We start from the raw sequence: 16,538 nt of genomic DNA, 5'->3' as shown, positions 1-16,538 counted from the left end.
CAGTTATTAGAGTGCTATGTACATTTAGCCATTTTATTAGCAAGGTGCAAATTATTTTCCCCATTACTTTGGTATCTTCTTCTTTCCTCTCTATGTTGACTTTATTTTGTTACTATCATTGGGTACATTGTTTTCATGGTTCTGCTTTTTTTACTTTGCCTAAGTTCATTTAAATCTTCCCATATTTGGTTTCTTCGTAATTAATTATTCCTTAAAGAACAACAACATTCTATTGCATTTATGTTTAATAATTTGTTCAATTATTCTTTTATCATTGGATATATGTGTATGTATATATGCATACACATACATACTTACACATATATACACATTCACATATATGATATATATGTATATGTATGCATACATGTGTGTATATATTCATGTGTGTATATATATATATATATATACACACACATATATGTAAATACTGGTAAGCCTTCTGGGCAAAGAAACCAACCTTTATTAAGAGAAACAAAGGTGAGATCTGTGGTCTGCCCTGTATGGTCTGAGATCCTGAGATACAAAATTCACAATTATTTATAGTTTTCTTGATTCATGTATGGTTTTTAAAAATTGCTATTGTTCAAATCAGTTCTCCTTTACTTATGAAAGCTCTTGAGAAAAACAGGGTGCTTTTCATCATAAGCTCAGGATAACAACATTTTAATATAAGGATTAATATATCAATGTGATTATTATGGTCACATACTTAAGATACATACTTTATAATGATTTGGTTATGTTTCTAAGGTTAACTAACACAGAAATTTCCCTGGGACTCCATCATAGTTTGGTTACACACAGGTTTGTTTGGTTTTTCCCCAGACTAAGTTCTTACTATACATCACACAATTATTTCTTATCCTAATGATTATTGCTGATGGAAGATTAGCAAGGCAATACAGAGCAAAACACTCAAGGCATTGATTATCGTTGATTATTGACCTTTTTCTTCTCTCACTCTCACTCTCACTCTCTCTCTCTCTCTCTCTCTCTCTCTCTCTTTCACACACACACACACACACACACACACACACACACACAATTTTACGTGCAAGGACCCAGGGCTTAGAGCATATACAATATGTCTTCACTGGTTTCAGCCTGGAAGAGACTTGGTCAGCTTACTTCTGGGTATGTCTATCAGTAAGCGTTTATTAAGTACCTACTCTGTGTCAGGCATAGTGCTAGGGATACAGAAAAAGGAAAATTCTGTCCCTTCTCTCTAAGAACTCAGTGTAATTGGGAGACAGTATGCAAGTGAATATGTACAAACAAGCTAAATGGAGGATAAACTGGAAATAAATGGGAATCAAAAAGGCCTCCTTTAGAAGGTACGGTTTTAGTTGGGACTTGAGGAGAGCCAGGCAGATGAGGAGGCAGAGCATTCCAGGCCAGTAAAAGTGCCCAGAGATAGGGTACAAGGTGTAAAAAGACTAGAAGGATCATGGTGGTGGGAAGGGGTTTTAAAAAGCATACAGAGGACTTTAAAGTTGATCCTGGAGGGATAAAGTGGTAATGGAGTAGGAAGGGAGGAGTGGGGTGACCTAGTCTGACCTGTACTTTAGGAAGATCATGTGATAGTTGAGTGGAGGATGGACTTGAATGGGGAGAGACTTGTGGCAGACATACCAATCAGTAGGCTATTGTAAAAATCCAGGTGTGAGATGATGAAGACCTCCACTAGGACAGAGGCAGTGTCACAGCAGAGAAGGAGGCATATTTGAAAGATGTTACAGAGTTAAAATCAGCAGGACTTGGCAAAATATTGGATATGACGAGTGAGAGAAGGGAGTTGAAGATGTCTCCTGGATTTGGGGACTGAGTGACTTGGGAAAATCATGGTACCCTCAAGAGTCATAGGGAAGTTTGGAAAAAAAGAAGGATTGGGGGGAAAGGTAATGAGCTTGGTTTTGTGTATATTAAGTTTAAGACGTCAACGGAACAACTTGAGATGTCTAGTAAGCAGCTGAAGATTCAAAACTACAGGTCAGCTAAGAGGTTAGGGCTGGATAAGTAGATTTGAGAATCGTCAGCATAGAGATGATAATTCAGGGGAGCTGATGAGCTCTCTATACAAGTAAAATTGTATAGAGGGGAAAGAGAAGAGGATCCAGGACAGAGCATGATGAGACATTCACAGTTGCCTCTGTGACCTGAATGAAGATCCAGCAAAGGAGACTGAGGAATAGTTAGAGGAATAGTTAGAGTTAGAATAGGAGGAGAACCCAGAGAGAGTGGTATCCCGAAAACCTAGAGAGAAGAAAGTATAAAGGAGAAGAGGGTTATTGACAGTGTCAAAGACTGGAAACAGTTTAAGAAGAATAAAGATTGAGAAAAGGTCATCTGATTTAGCAATTAAGAGATTGTTAGTCATTTTGGAAGGGGCAGTCATTGGTTTAGGTTTATGTCTATCAGTGTCCCAATGTTCACACTGGATATGTGACCTAAATATTACATATCATACTATAAAAATTATAAGAGAATGGAAGGTAAGCACACTTGCAGTCTCACACTTTACCATCTTCCAGAAAGTTGGGCTAATGTTTATAAAATGCCTTAAGTAATATGATATGGTTATTACTTCTGTTCAGAGATGATTTTGCTCTCTTAAGATAGTACTTGAGAGCTATCAATTTTTCCCATTTACTTTCTCCACTGTGAAATTACTTTAGCAGAATTCAGATCCCAGATAAAGAATACCAATCCCATTACATTTTATATGCCAAGTGAATGCTAATTTGAGCTAATCTTCAACGGCTAATTCCCTTCTAAAGTACTCATCTGATCCTTCATAGTAATACATGTAGGTGACCCTGGGTTCTTGAAGGCTTTACTCCCAGAGCACAATCTCTGGCAGGTCTTAGAAATTTGGAAAAGCTTTGGTATAATTTCCATGATGGACTGCTTTTTGTGTTTCCAAGATTAATCCAACTAGAATTGATGCAATATCACCAGATTGTCCTAAGGATGATGAAGTTTGTGACCACAGAAAGCTTTTTGAAAGAATATTTTCCTCCCAATTACATGTAAAAATTTTAATATTCTTAAAAATGATTTGAGTTCCAAATTCTACCCTTCCCTCCTTCTCCTCTCTCCTCCCTAAAATAGCAAGCAATCTGATAAAGGTTATACATATACCATCATGTGAAACGTTTACATATTAGTCATTTTGTGGAAGAAAACTTGAATTTAAAAAAAAGTGAAAAATAGCATGCTTGGATCTGTATTCAGATTTCATCAGTTCTTTCTCTTGAAGAGAATAGGATTTTTCCATCATGAGTCCTTTGAGATTGTCTTGGATCATTTTATTGCTGAGAATAGCTAAGTCATTCACCATTCTTCATCATACAATATTGTTACTATGTACAGTGTTCTTCTAGATCAGCTCACTTCATTCTGCATCAGTTCAGGTGCATCTTTCCAGGTTTTTCTGAAATCATCCTGCTAGTCATTTCTTATAGTACAATAATATTCCATTGCAATCATATAACACAATTTGTTCAGCCATTCCCCAGTTGATAGACACCGCCTCAATTTCCAATTCTTAGACACCCCAAAAAGGGCTGCTATAAATATTTTTGTGCAAATAGGTTTTTTCCTCTTTTTTATGTCTTTAGGATACAGACCTAGTATTGGTATTGCTGGATCAAACAGTATATACAGTTTATTATTCTTTGAATATAGTTCCAAATTGCTCTCCAGAATGGTTGGATCAGTTTACAAGTCCACCAACAATGTATTAGTGTGCCAGTTTTCCTACATCTCCTCCAGCATTTCTCATTTTCCTTTTCTGTCACATTATCCAATCTGATAGGTGGGAGGTGATACCTCAGAGTTGTTTTAATTTGCATTTCTCCAATTAATAGTGATCTAGATCATTTTCTTGTATGCCTATAGATAGCTTTGATTTCTTTGTTTGAAAACTGCCTGTCCATATCTCTGGACCACTTATAAATTGGGTAATGTTGCATTCTTGATTCATTTTTCTATATATTTCAGAAATGAGGGCAAAGAAACTTTAAAAAATCATTTACTAAGTTATAGAGGAGCTGTGGTAGGTTTTGGTGTAGGGGTACTCACACTGATGTATCCTTCATGTATCCTGAAATTTTTGAATTACAACCCATATTTCAGTTGGTCCTTGGCCCTTGCAATGATGAACCATTTTTACCTAGGGAGATTTTTAAATAATACTGTGCCTTGTTTTGCCCCCATCTCAGATTTTTTTCTAGGTTCATCAAATTTTAATTCCTGCCTCTTTAAGGACCTCTTAGACATCTCTACAAGAAATTATACTTATTAGAACTCATTGTATAAAACCCTTTCATTTTATTTTTCTCAATTTATTGATGGATTTTATTTTAACGTAATTGACATTTCACAAACAATTACGCAAGCAACCCTCACATTCCCTGAAAAGCAGTTTGTCGATTGTTAAGCAAAAGGAGGGATATGTTCTTCAGCTTTGACTGGCATAGTACTAACCTTGACAGTTGTATCTTATCAATTTTGTTGTCTCTCCATGCTGATTTTCTTTACATTGATATAGGCACTGTGAATATGTTGACTCTATTTTCTTTACTCTGCATCAGTCCATACAAATGACCTCATGTTTCTCTATACTCTTCATCATTCATAGGCTCATAATACAGAGATTTAGAATTGGGAGGGTCTTCTAGGTCATCTGGTCCAACCCCTACATTTTACGTTTGAGAAAACTGAGCTCCCCAAACATTAAGTGACTTGCCCAAGTTCACATAGATAGTAAGTAAAAGAATGGAAATTTGAACCCAGGTCCTCTGACTCCAAATTCTCTTCCATTAATATGGAGAAATGTTCAACTATTTCCCAATCACTGAGTTTACATTTTATCTTTCTCTTTTGTGATTACAAATAATATTATCATGCAGAATATGAGATTTTTCTTTCTACCAGTAAATTCCTTGAAATTCCTTTATTTTACAGAGGGGGAAACTGGTTCCTAGGGGATGAATTGACTTTTTCAGTGGTCACAGAGCTATTTGCACCTTCTGAGTTTTACCTGTAAAAGCAAAGGTAAGGAAGAGGTGAAGAAGGAAGCTTCTTTACTAGATGTAAGAGGCATCCAGGAGACACTATAGAAGAATTAAAAAGGGGTTGAGCTGGGCTATTTCTCTAGAAGAGGGCCCAGTGGTGGAGGTGAAAGAAGCCAAGCCAGAGGAGGCCTCCCTGCCTGATCTTGATTGTTTTTTTTAAAAAAATAATTGTATTTTTCCCTTTAAACCTAAGCACCAAAATAAAAGGAACATTTCCATAGAGACAGTAGAATAGAGAAAAAATACTGTATAACAAACTATAAATTTCTATTATGTACAGTTTGATTTTAAATAACTTTAAAATAATAAATTCAATATGTAACTTTTGAATCTGCTCTTGATTCTTTCTGACTTTTCTTTTGCTTTCTTCTGTTCATTTAAGAAGGCTTCAATGACCCTCTTTTGTTTTTGTTTTGAAATTTGACTACACTGTTGGAAGTTTTCTTCTCCCTCCCATCCACCCCCAAATTGGAAAAAAAAAAAGAAAAAAGAGTAAGAGAAAGAAAACTCTTGTAACAAATGTGCATCCTCAAGCAAAACATGTTCCCACATCAGCTTTTTCTGAAAATCTGTCTTTTTCTGCATCTTCATTCTGTCACTTTTATGGCAAGAGGTGGGAAGCATGCTTGCTTCCCTATTGATCCTCAGTAACAATGGTTGGTCAATGAATCGATCAGAATTCTTAAGTCTCTCCAAGTTGTTTTTCTTGATAATACTGTTATTGAATAAGTTGTTTTCTTGGTCTATTCTTACCTTTACATTTCACTGAACACCGGGGATAATTTTTATTGTGAAACTGGAAACTGTCATTTTTTGTTTTTGTTATTCTTATCATTTGTCAGTTTCTGGATGGTTGTTAGTAAGAAAAAAAACCCATACAAGTCCCTCTTAGAGACTAAGAATTTATTTTAAAAATAGTAAGGGGAAAAAAAAAACACTGTCCTTTATTGAGTCTATGAGAAGCTGTATATCTAGGTGAAAAGTGGGCAGAATCTGGAGTCAAAAGATCCGAGTTCAGATCTTGACTCTGCAATTCTGTCTCATCCTAGGCAAGTCAGCTCACCTTTCTGGGCCTTAGTATCATTATCTATAAAATGAGAAGGCTGAACTGGATGAGCTTGGAGATTCCTTCCACCTTTGAATACTCCTCTGAATACAGTCCCATAGAGCACCTAGAAACCTGGGAGTAGTTCCTCCCTGGGGACCTAATCTACAACTGCTAGTGCCAAGTTGGGGAGGTAGTCCAGAGGGTGTGTCTCATCAAGGATGTTCATGGAAAATGGCCACCATATCTCTGCTTTAAGTCCTCCACTGAAAGGATTATCTATTACAGGCCATTATGCCTTTTGAGTCACTCTAATTATATCAAAGAAAAATCAGGCTTTTTGCAACTTGGGGTTATAGGATTATAGATTGAGACCCCGAAGGGTCCTTAGAGGCCATCTAACACAACCACTTCCAATTTACAGACACACAAGCTGAGACCCAGAAAGGTTGTGACTTGCCCAAGGTAGAATACATTGTAAGTTGTACGGGCAGGATCCAAACCTGGGTCTTTTGACTCCAAATCCATCATTCTTTCTACTTTCCTATGCTTTCCCTCTGTAATGGAATGTTGGTTGTGAAGCGTTCAACTAGATACCCAATCCAAGTCCTTTATTTGACAAGTCCAGGGAAGTGAAAGTAATTTGCACCAGGTAAAATTAGGAGGAGTGAATTAGCCAGAGAAACTTCTGTTCATTTTTATTCACATTTAGTAACACATTCATAAAACATCTCTCAAGAACCTATTATGTGCAAAGTGATTCATTAGTTGTATTAGCCATAGGATATTAGATAAGTCCATTTTTCCTACTTGTAAAATGATGCCTGAACTACTCCACTCTCTATGATTCTTTCTTCTAGGTCAGGTCAGGGTATTCTGTTGGGAAAGGGAGATGGTGGTCATTACAAAACCACTATTCCCCACGTTAAGCAGTATTGATTATGCCAGTGACTTCATAACTACAAAAGAGATTATAAGAAGGAAATGTGATTTTGTCAGTGTAGGGAACTCCTGTTGTACAAAGTCCCTCCACAGTCTAGATTGCAACTCCTCTAGGATGTAAGTCCTAGAGAAGCACACAGAGACTTGCTTGGAGTCACAAACCTAAGTAAGAAGCAGAGGTAATATTTGAGTCCAAGTATTCCAGACTCCCCAGCACAGCGCTCTAGTCACTACGCAGTACTGCCCCTGTAGCTTGCCATTCTCTTGAAGCTATTGATGATGTCCCTGCAGGACAACCAGGAGATGACTCAGAACAAAGCATATCCTCATGGGTGAAGACCACACTGCCATGCTGGGGCTGTCATCAGGACCATAACTAGGAATACTTTGACCTGGGAAGCAGGAGGGGAAACAATTGGGACTTGTCCATCGCCACAGATCTAGTAAGGGACAGAGCCAGGATTTGAATGCAAGTTGTCTAAGTTCCAGCATATTGCCCTTCTACCCCGTATGGTTTTATTTTACAGATGTGAAAACTGAGACCTATAGAAATGAAATGACTTGCCTAAGATCACATTACTGGTAAATGGAAAAGACAGAACAATATTTATCTTCTACTATTTGACTGGAAAGTCTGAGGAAGAGGAATTAGATTGTTTTGCTGGGTCCCTAATGGCAGAACTCAAAGTACTGCCTGGATGTTACAGCTAGATTTGGCTTCTCAGGCAGACTCTGGATTCCTCTCAACCCCTCTCATGAACTAGCTGACTGGGTAGGTGCCCCAGGGGAACTGGCCAGTTTTCCCCTATGGGGCTCAGGGATAGCCCTGAAGGGTTTGGTTATCTAATACTAACACCCATGAGTCCCCACATGATATGTTCTTCCCATTATTGATAGACTGGCTAACATTTTCCAATATCAATTAAACAATTAGTATCAGTTAGCTTTTACAAAGGGATATTTACTGAGAAGGTATAGTGAGGGTCAAAGTACCACTTCTCACTGAACCCAAGTACAGGTTCTGCTCTGTACATCCTTGATCTCCAGAAAGACTGGTCTCAAAGTAATTACTACAAAACATTCCCCATCTACTCCATGCCACCCCCCAATTCATTTCTTGGTGTGTCATAGTCAAAAACCTCTCATTTTATCCTCGCAACAATCCTGGGAGGCAGGTACTATTATGATCCCCTACAGTTGAGGAAATTGAAGCAAATAGATGTTAAGTGACTTGCCCAAGATCACATATTAAGTGCATGAGTCAGAATCTGAACTCAGATCTTCCCGAATCCAGACCCTCAGGACTCCATCCATTGTGTCATGTAGTTGAAAATGTCTGACAAGGTACAGTAAGAGATATGTAAAGGAAAGCTCCAGCCTATTGGTGAGAAGAAATTTGAAGGGGGAAGAAAGCCCTGGTTTGGTAGAGGGTGGATTTAAGGATGGATTCCTCGATGGAGGCAACACCTAAGTGAGTTGTGCTTTGAAATAAGGGAAACGAGTCCACAAGTAGAGATGGAAGAGACCATTTCAAATATGGTGGATGGAGTGAGCAAAGAAATGGAGCATGTTGGCCAGAACAAGTCTGATTGGAAAATAGGGGGTAGTAATATGAGACACAGTTGCAAAGGAGCCGGATTGTAAAAGACCAGAGTCAAAGGACCCAGGTTCAAGTCCTGCCTTGGATGTTTAAAACCTGTATGAACTTGGGCAAGTCATTTAACAATTAATTAATTAACATTTATTAAATACCTACTATGCTGTGCTAGGCTACAAAAATCAAAGTAAAAAAAAAGTCCCTACTCTTGAGGAGCTTATAGTCCAGTTAGGGAAGTTCATATATATTTATATTGTGTATTTGTGTGTGTATATATATATATATGTATATATATATGTAGTTTATATATCATATATACACATACATGTACATGCTTGTATATTTACATCTACACACATACACACATATATCTCCAAGGTGATTTTGGACTAGCAGGTGGAAATGGGGTAGAGAAGATAACCTCTCTGAGCCTCAGTTGAGAGAATTAAACTAGATAGTCTGTAAAATCCCTCATTGCTCTAAATGTAAGCTCCTGGTTCAATAGGCAATGGGGGAGTCACTGAAGATTTTTGTATAAAGTATTGACAATAATAATTAACTTTTACATAACATTTTAGAATTTGCATATCACTTTACATACACTACATCATCAGATTCTCCTGATGTTCTTGGCTGCAGGTATTAATAGCCCCACTTTTCAGGTAAGGAAACTGAAGCTCAGAGAGGATAAGTAAATTATTCATGGTCACATATGCAGTAAACAAACTGGATGAGTCAGGATTTGAAACCACATCTGTCTGATCCTATCTACCAAGCCATGATGCTTCTAGTTATGTGATCAAGAGACTGCACTAGGACTTTAACTGTACTGCCATGTCTATCTGACTGCTAAAATTATATGGAAGGGGATGTCCCACCAATCAGGGTAAACCTTGCGAGGACTTCCAATAATTCTTTCCAGCCCAAGGTGGCACTGGGCCATTGCAACTCTGCCTGTTGGGTAGACCCCAGGATGGCCTGCTGAATCAATTTGTGAATACATAGAAGAAAGCCTTCTAGCCATGGTTAGGTGTGAAGAGGGGAACGGCAAGGAGTAAATCCCACCAGCCTCAGTTTAGCCAGGTTGTCTGATATGAAGAGGATTTAGTTTTTGCTATTCTGATTTTCCCCCTAGTGGGCCACATGGAGAAGTCATTGAAGGGTCATCAATGGTCCAGTAAAATAATGGTACCTGTCTTATCTCAGCTAAACCTTTAGTTGTGTTATCCCACCTAGCCTTTCTGAATCGATCTCTTCATCTGTAAAAACAGACGTGAAAATACCTGACCTACCTACTACAAGGGACTTTTGTGAGGACAAAACGAAATCATGTATGTGAAAATGATTTGAAAAGTGAAAGGCACTGTGGGAGGTTCTTACTTCTTCCCTGCTCACAAATATCACTATTAGCAAAAGATGTTTCAATAGAGCAGATGAGAAACTCCCTGGTTTTCATGGTCACCCAAGCGTCTTTACTGTGGAGCCCGCCCTGTGCACCACTTTCAATGATGACTTGTCCCTGTAAAACGTGGGGAGACAGCCAGACCACATCATACTTAGAATCTCAAAGCTGGAAGCAACCTTAGAGGTCACTTGGTCCAGCCTACTCCTGAGCAGGAGGCCACCCTACAACATCCTTAGCAAGGGAGCCTTCCACTTCTACTGGAAAATCTTAGGCAATGGAGACTTTCTACCCTAAAGGAAAGCAGACTCCACTTTGGGAAAATGGCAGTCGCTGTCTTACAATCCTCATTTCCTGATACATAGTGGATGCATAATAAATGCCTGTTGATTGACTAGAACCACCACTATCCTCTCCCTACTCTGGTGGCCCCTGGAGTGCCCACTTGGATTCACCGCTGGATAATATGTGAAGGAGATTGAGGAGTCAAGTCTCACCTCCAATCATGGAGGTGATGCTGTTGCCAGGACAATGACAGGACAGAGGTGAATTTCAGATACCTGCCTGTAGAGTAGGAGTTGAGGGAAGATTCAGAACATGTTATCTTATAGCAAACAATAGTATAAATGGCCAATTTAGCCTTCTCCCACAAACTCTGTAGGACAGAAGCAATATGGAGTCAAAGGTAGAAAGTTGGCCTCTAGTTAGGAAGACCTTGGTTCCAGCCCAGGTTTTAATCCATACTGATTGTGCTATACCAGGGAAACCACTTATTCTCTTTCATGCTTGTCAAACAGTGAGTGTTCATTGACTGGCTGACAGACTGACTTTCAATGTCCCTAAGTTAACTTTCTAAGACTATATAAGTTGTCAATCTATCTCCACAGAGGAAATTTTTTCATTGGGAGTTCCTTATACCAATGAAATCATGATTTATGATTTAAAAAAATTCCTGTGGTATGTTTTACCTCATGTCATTGATTGGTTTCATATAAATATGACTTTAGGTGAAACTATGCTACTAGGGGCAGTTAGCCTCCACAAGAGGCTAGAGACAAACCAGAAGAACCCTGGTGGGGAACACGGAGGCAGAGCTACCAGGCTTGGGAATAATGTGTTAACAAGGTTTGTTTGAAATGGTGTTGGATAATGTTTTAAGGTATGCTTCTATTAATATACTAATAGTACCGTTATCTATTAGGCCAATCTTCAGCTTAAATGACTCTCATTGTTAACCTGTACCTAATAGATGGGATTCAGGAAAGCTGTGTTCCAGTCTTAGCTCTGACACTTATAAACTAACTACATGACCTTGATGAAATCAATGACTTTCAGTTTCCTCATGTATAAAATTGGGATAATAACATTTATATTTTCTTCTAGGACTGTTAAGTGGGAAACATTTTTTGTAAAGTTTGAAATGCTCTAAAACTGTGAGTGGCTTTGTTCTTATCACACGATAGCAGTATAATGGAAAGAGCACTATATTTTGAATTAGGAGACCTGGGCTAAAATCTTGGCTAGTCCATTGACAAGCTGGACTTTGTTCAATCTCGTTTTCTCATCTGTAAAATCAGAATAGCAGTACTTATATGCTATACCTCAGAAGGTCATTTGAAAAATGTGCTTTGTAAACCTTACAATGCTACAGAAATGTGAGCTATTTTTTATTATATTGTAGATTAAATAAATATTGTAGGCTGCACTATAGTGTTTGTGAATTATTTACAACAAAGTAAAATAATTTGATTTATTGACTTACAAGATAAACTTTATGTTTTTCATCTAAAACTTTAATATGCAGGATGTCCTCTTTTTATTTAAATTACTTGTTTTACACCATCTGGCCTTGAGTTACAAGATTTTGGCACAGTTCTTTAATTCTTTATTATGAGACCACATTTTTATCATGTTGAATACTAAGTGTATTTTTTTTTTAAGAAGTTCATTTTTTTTCAAGGCTAACCTTGATCATAGCTCATAGGTTTTCAGTAGGATTTAAATCTGGAGAGTTCCCAGGCCCCTGGAATGTGCTTATCTCCAGCTGTTGGATCTGCTTCTTAGCCTTTCGTGACATGTGCAAGGTCATGTTGCAGTATCCCATCTTTGTCTGGGGATGTCTGTAATTCTTGAACAATTCCCTGTATATCAAGTTATTTATCAGCGTCAATAATTTGTTTAGGCAAACAAATCTTCTAGGCCCATTAAAAGTTAAAAATAAATTATCAAAACATTTTTAGTGGGTGTTTTACGTCTAATGAAGATATCTTCACTTGTCTCTGGCAACCGTCTTGATACAGTTTTAAGTACTAAAGTGGTTTTCATTATTAACAATTACCTTTTCCCAATCTTTATTGCCTTGCCCATGACAAGTATTTTTCTTTATAGGAAATGTTAGCAACTTTTTTTTTAAACTTAAAAAGCCTATAACACTTTTCTTCCAATTTCAAGAAATCTAGATTACATTGTAGAGCAAAATGTGGTCTGACGACTCTTACAAATCCCTGAGAGCCTTTCAGGAGGTCCATGAAGTCAAAATTACTTTCATAATAATACAAGACATTTTTAATGTCAATTGTGGTGAAAATTGATAGATATAATCCACATAAACAAAAGCTTTTTGGGAGGGCACTCAATTTTTTTTTTAAAAGTTTGAGTATTAGACTCACTGCTGTAAAGGTCATTCTGAGCCTTCCAGATGCCAGCTCCCTTTCAAGGCCTTGGCTTATTTTCTGAGGATTAATCAGGCCACTTCCCAGCAACGTTTCATCAGTTCTTGGTGATATTTTCCATTTTTGACAGTGCCTTCCTTTGTTGCTGTTGTGTTCGACTCTTCATGACCCCAGCTTCTATTTGAACTCCAGTGCAGCTGACCTTGTTTCATTGTGGGCTTGTATGATCCTTGAAACACTTGACTCTCCCACACTAAAACCTACTGAAATATCTCTACAAGTCATTGGATCATGTTTTTTTAGAAGCTATGACTCTTGTATATATATATATATATATATATATATATATATATATTTGGAGTAATATGCATTCCTAAAAATCAAATGATTAAAAATATTACAAAAGAAAGCCATGTTCCTGCTATGAAATCTAGCTAAAGGTGGGAAAACCAGTTCAAGTTCATCTCATCTGACCAAGGTTAGCTACTGGAAGTATACCTAGAGTCAGCACGAGCATATACTGACCATTGCTATCACAAAAGGAAACTGTCGAATATCTTACTTTTCTGAAGCAATTCACATACCACAATAAGAATCTCCTCACCCCTTATTCCATTGTTTCTGTGTGAATACAAGTCCCAAGTTATAAAAACAACTGACTTACCAACTTTCCGAACTCAATCCTTTTACAATCTGGAGTTCTATATCAAATTTCCATGGTTGTTTTCTCTTCTCTGCTCCCTAGTCAATCAAAGATATACCTTTGTTTCATGGCCAATATGAACTCAACCTTTTCCTCTTTATGACATATACACTTATATTTTGATTATTCATGTTTGGATCCTATTTTCATTCAACTTTTATATGTCCTTTCATGCCTTGTATAAAAGAGGTACCCAAAATACGCTATTTGGTTCTGAATATAGGTCACACTCCTAAAATGGCAGCTCTTTGAAAAGAGGGAAAATATACTAAAAAGTCAATGCATTTATTGGGTACACTCAGGTTTTTTTGTAAGTCATTTAGGGGGAACTGGAGAAGTATAGTTCATCATCAGATTGATATACCATCTTTATAGAATATAATGGAATAGGCAGGGGAAGAAGGAGAAGGAAGAGAAAAGGGAGGGAAAAGAAGGGAAGGAAAAAAGAGAGAATTGTCTTAGATGAAGGGGTTCTTAAACAGTTCTTAAACTGAACTTCTAAAAATATTTTGATAACTACTTCAATATAACTGGTTTTCTATCTATTTCTATGAATTTTATTTTACACATTTAAAAACGTTATTTTGAGAAAGGATTCACAGACTTTGCCAGACTGCCAAAATGGTCCATGACATACACAAAAATATTAAGAATACTATCTGGAGGGTGAAGATTAAGTCTAAGTAGTTGTGTGTTTGTCCTTTGTTGCTGAAGAAGACCATGCCATCAGAGAAATGATGACATGACTTGCACTGGACTTTGTTTTGAGTGAGGGAGGGCTGTGCAAGATCACCAGCCTCACTTCTCCTCTGGAGTCATCTGGATCCAACCAGACATTCATCAGGATGACTGGAGATGGCCCAGGATGCAATGGGAGAGCTTGGCCCCTTTAGGCCAAGGCCTGTTTGGTACTCACTTAGGGTGAGGTAACGCCCATTCAGTGAATGTGGTCACAGAAGCCACATCTGCCCTGGAATGGAAAAACCACAAAGAAAAAACCAGAAAGCGAAGAGCTCAAGTTGGTGAGCCTGCTGTAGCAAGCCATATGAGGAGTAGTACCTTCCAGCACAATTGACCCCAACCTGAGAATAACTCAACAAGTCATCAAGAAGCATTTATCAAGTTCTTACTGTGTGCTAGGGGCTGTGCTAAGTTCAAAGAAAGGCAAAACCAGTCCTTATCCTCCAAGAGCTTATAACTAATTGGGGGAAAATATGTAGACAATTCTGTACATATAAGATATATGTCTTCATTTATCCACAGGATAAATTGAAAATCAACTCAGGGAAAAGACACCAAGATTAAGTAGGACTGGGAAAGGCTTTTTGCAGAAGGTGGAATTTTAGCTGAGACTTGAAGAAAGCCCCAAGGCAGAGATGAAGAAGGAGGGAACTCCAGGTATGGAGGACAGTCAGTAAAAATGCAAACGTCCAAGAGATGGCTATCACGTGCAAAAAACAGAAAGGAGGCTAGTGTCACCAGATTGAAGAGGATGTAGAGAGAGCTAAGATGTAAGAAAACTAGAAACATAAGAAAGGGTAAGATTCTGAAGACACTGAAGAGCTAAGCAAAGGATTTTATATTTGATCCTGGAGGTTATTGGGATTCACTGCAATGGGAACTCCTTTGACAACAGAAGTAATGTTTTTGCCTTTCTTTGAATCCTTAGCACTTAGTATGGTGCCTGGCACATAGTTAGTGTTTAATAAATACTTACTGGTCTACCAACCAACTAACAAATACCAAGTTTTGGGAAAGTATAGGAGTAGTTGTAAATTATCATACCCTTAAAAGTCTTCGTTAATGAACATGTTGTTAAGTTTTTTCAATTGTGTCCAACTCTTCGTGACCCCACTTAGGGTTTTCTTGGGAAAGAAATGCTGGAGTGGTTTGCCGTTTCCTTCTCCAGCTCATTTTATAGTTTAGGAAATTGAAGCAAACAGGGCTAAGTGACTTCCCAGATTTGAACTCAGGAAGAGAAGTCTTCCTGACTCCAGATCCAGTGCCCTATCCCCTTAGCTGCCCAGCATGTTGTTAGCAGGACTAATTCAGGCAAGTCTGGTGCTCCAGGTTCAGAATTGGAGTGGGATAAGGTTCTCATAAACTGTTTAACCATTAATAAAAAGAAGTTTACTTAGCTAGCAGGAAAGAGATATTCAGCATTGATATGATACGGATTCTATTCCAGGCCTTTCTGTTGGCCTCACTTGTCCATTAAGCAGAGGCTTAAAGGAGAGGCTTTGGATTCTTTTGTGTTAGCTTTTGTACTTAGGCTCCTGTGAAGCTACTTCAATTGTTTGAGTCTTAGTCTGTTGGACAATCAATTTTCAAAGATGATGGATGATTTCAATACCTTTTAAGGAAAAGTTATCCTATAGCACCTGCATGAAGTAAGGCCTTGAGGTACTACTCTTACCACACCAGCTTGTGTCTTGTGTTAAACATTTCTTTTGTATAGAGGAGATAAATAGGTGATTTACAATGCAAACTGAATACTTTTTTATTTCTTTCTTTTTCAGGAAACCCTAGGATTGAGCCAAATTTAGGATCTGAGCAATTTTTTTCACTCCTAGGGCTACTAGGTGAGGGCTAAGGAGTCACAGAAAATAGGAGAAAGCTACCCTGAATCTTCTGTTTAAAGGCTGGTCTTCTCCAGGACTGAACCCACTCCAGGATTGATAGGAACCCCTTATGGGAGAGGGAGAAGTAAGAGCCTCAGTGCTCTAGGACCTGGCAATGGTAGTTCTGTGTACATAGTAACATCTAATTTTTGGGATTTTGTCTTTGATATTTATGGGTCCTAGTTTACAGATTAAATAAATCTAATCCTTCTTATCTATGACAGCCCTTTAAATATTTGAGCAGTGATGGTGCAATTACATCTTCCCAATTCTGGTCTAAATGGCAGAGTTAGTTATTACATCCAGTAGTGAATTCATTTCAGGGAAATGAAATAAAATAGAATGAAACAAATATTTACTAAGTATCTATTATATGACATATATTATGTGTGGAGCACTTTACAAATATTGGTAGGGGCTATTATTATCCTCATTTTACAGTTGAGGAAACAGAGGCAGGCAAAAGTTGTGTGTT

Source organism: Notamacropus eugenii, chromosome 1 (assembly GCF_028372415.1).
Source record: "Notamacropus eugenii isolate mMacEug1 chromosome 1, mMacEug1.pri_v2, whole genome shotgun sequence".
Lineage (NCBI taxonomy): Eukaryota > Metazoa > Chordata > Mammalia > Diprotodontia > Macropodidae > Notamacropus > Notamacropus eugenii.
Note: the sequence above shows the minus strand (reverse complement) of the source record.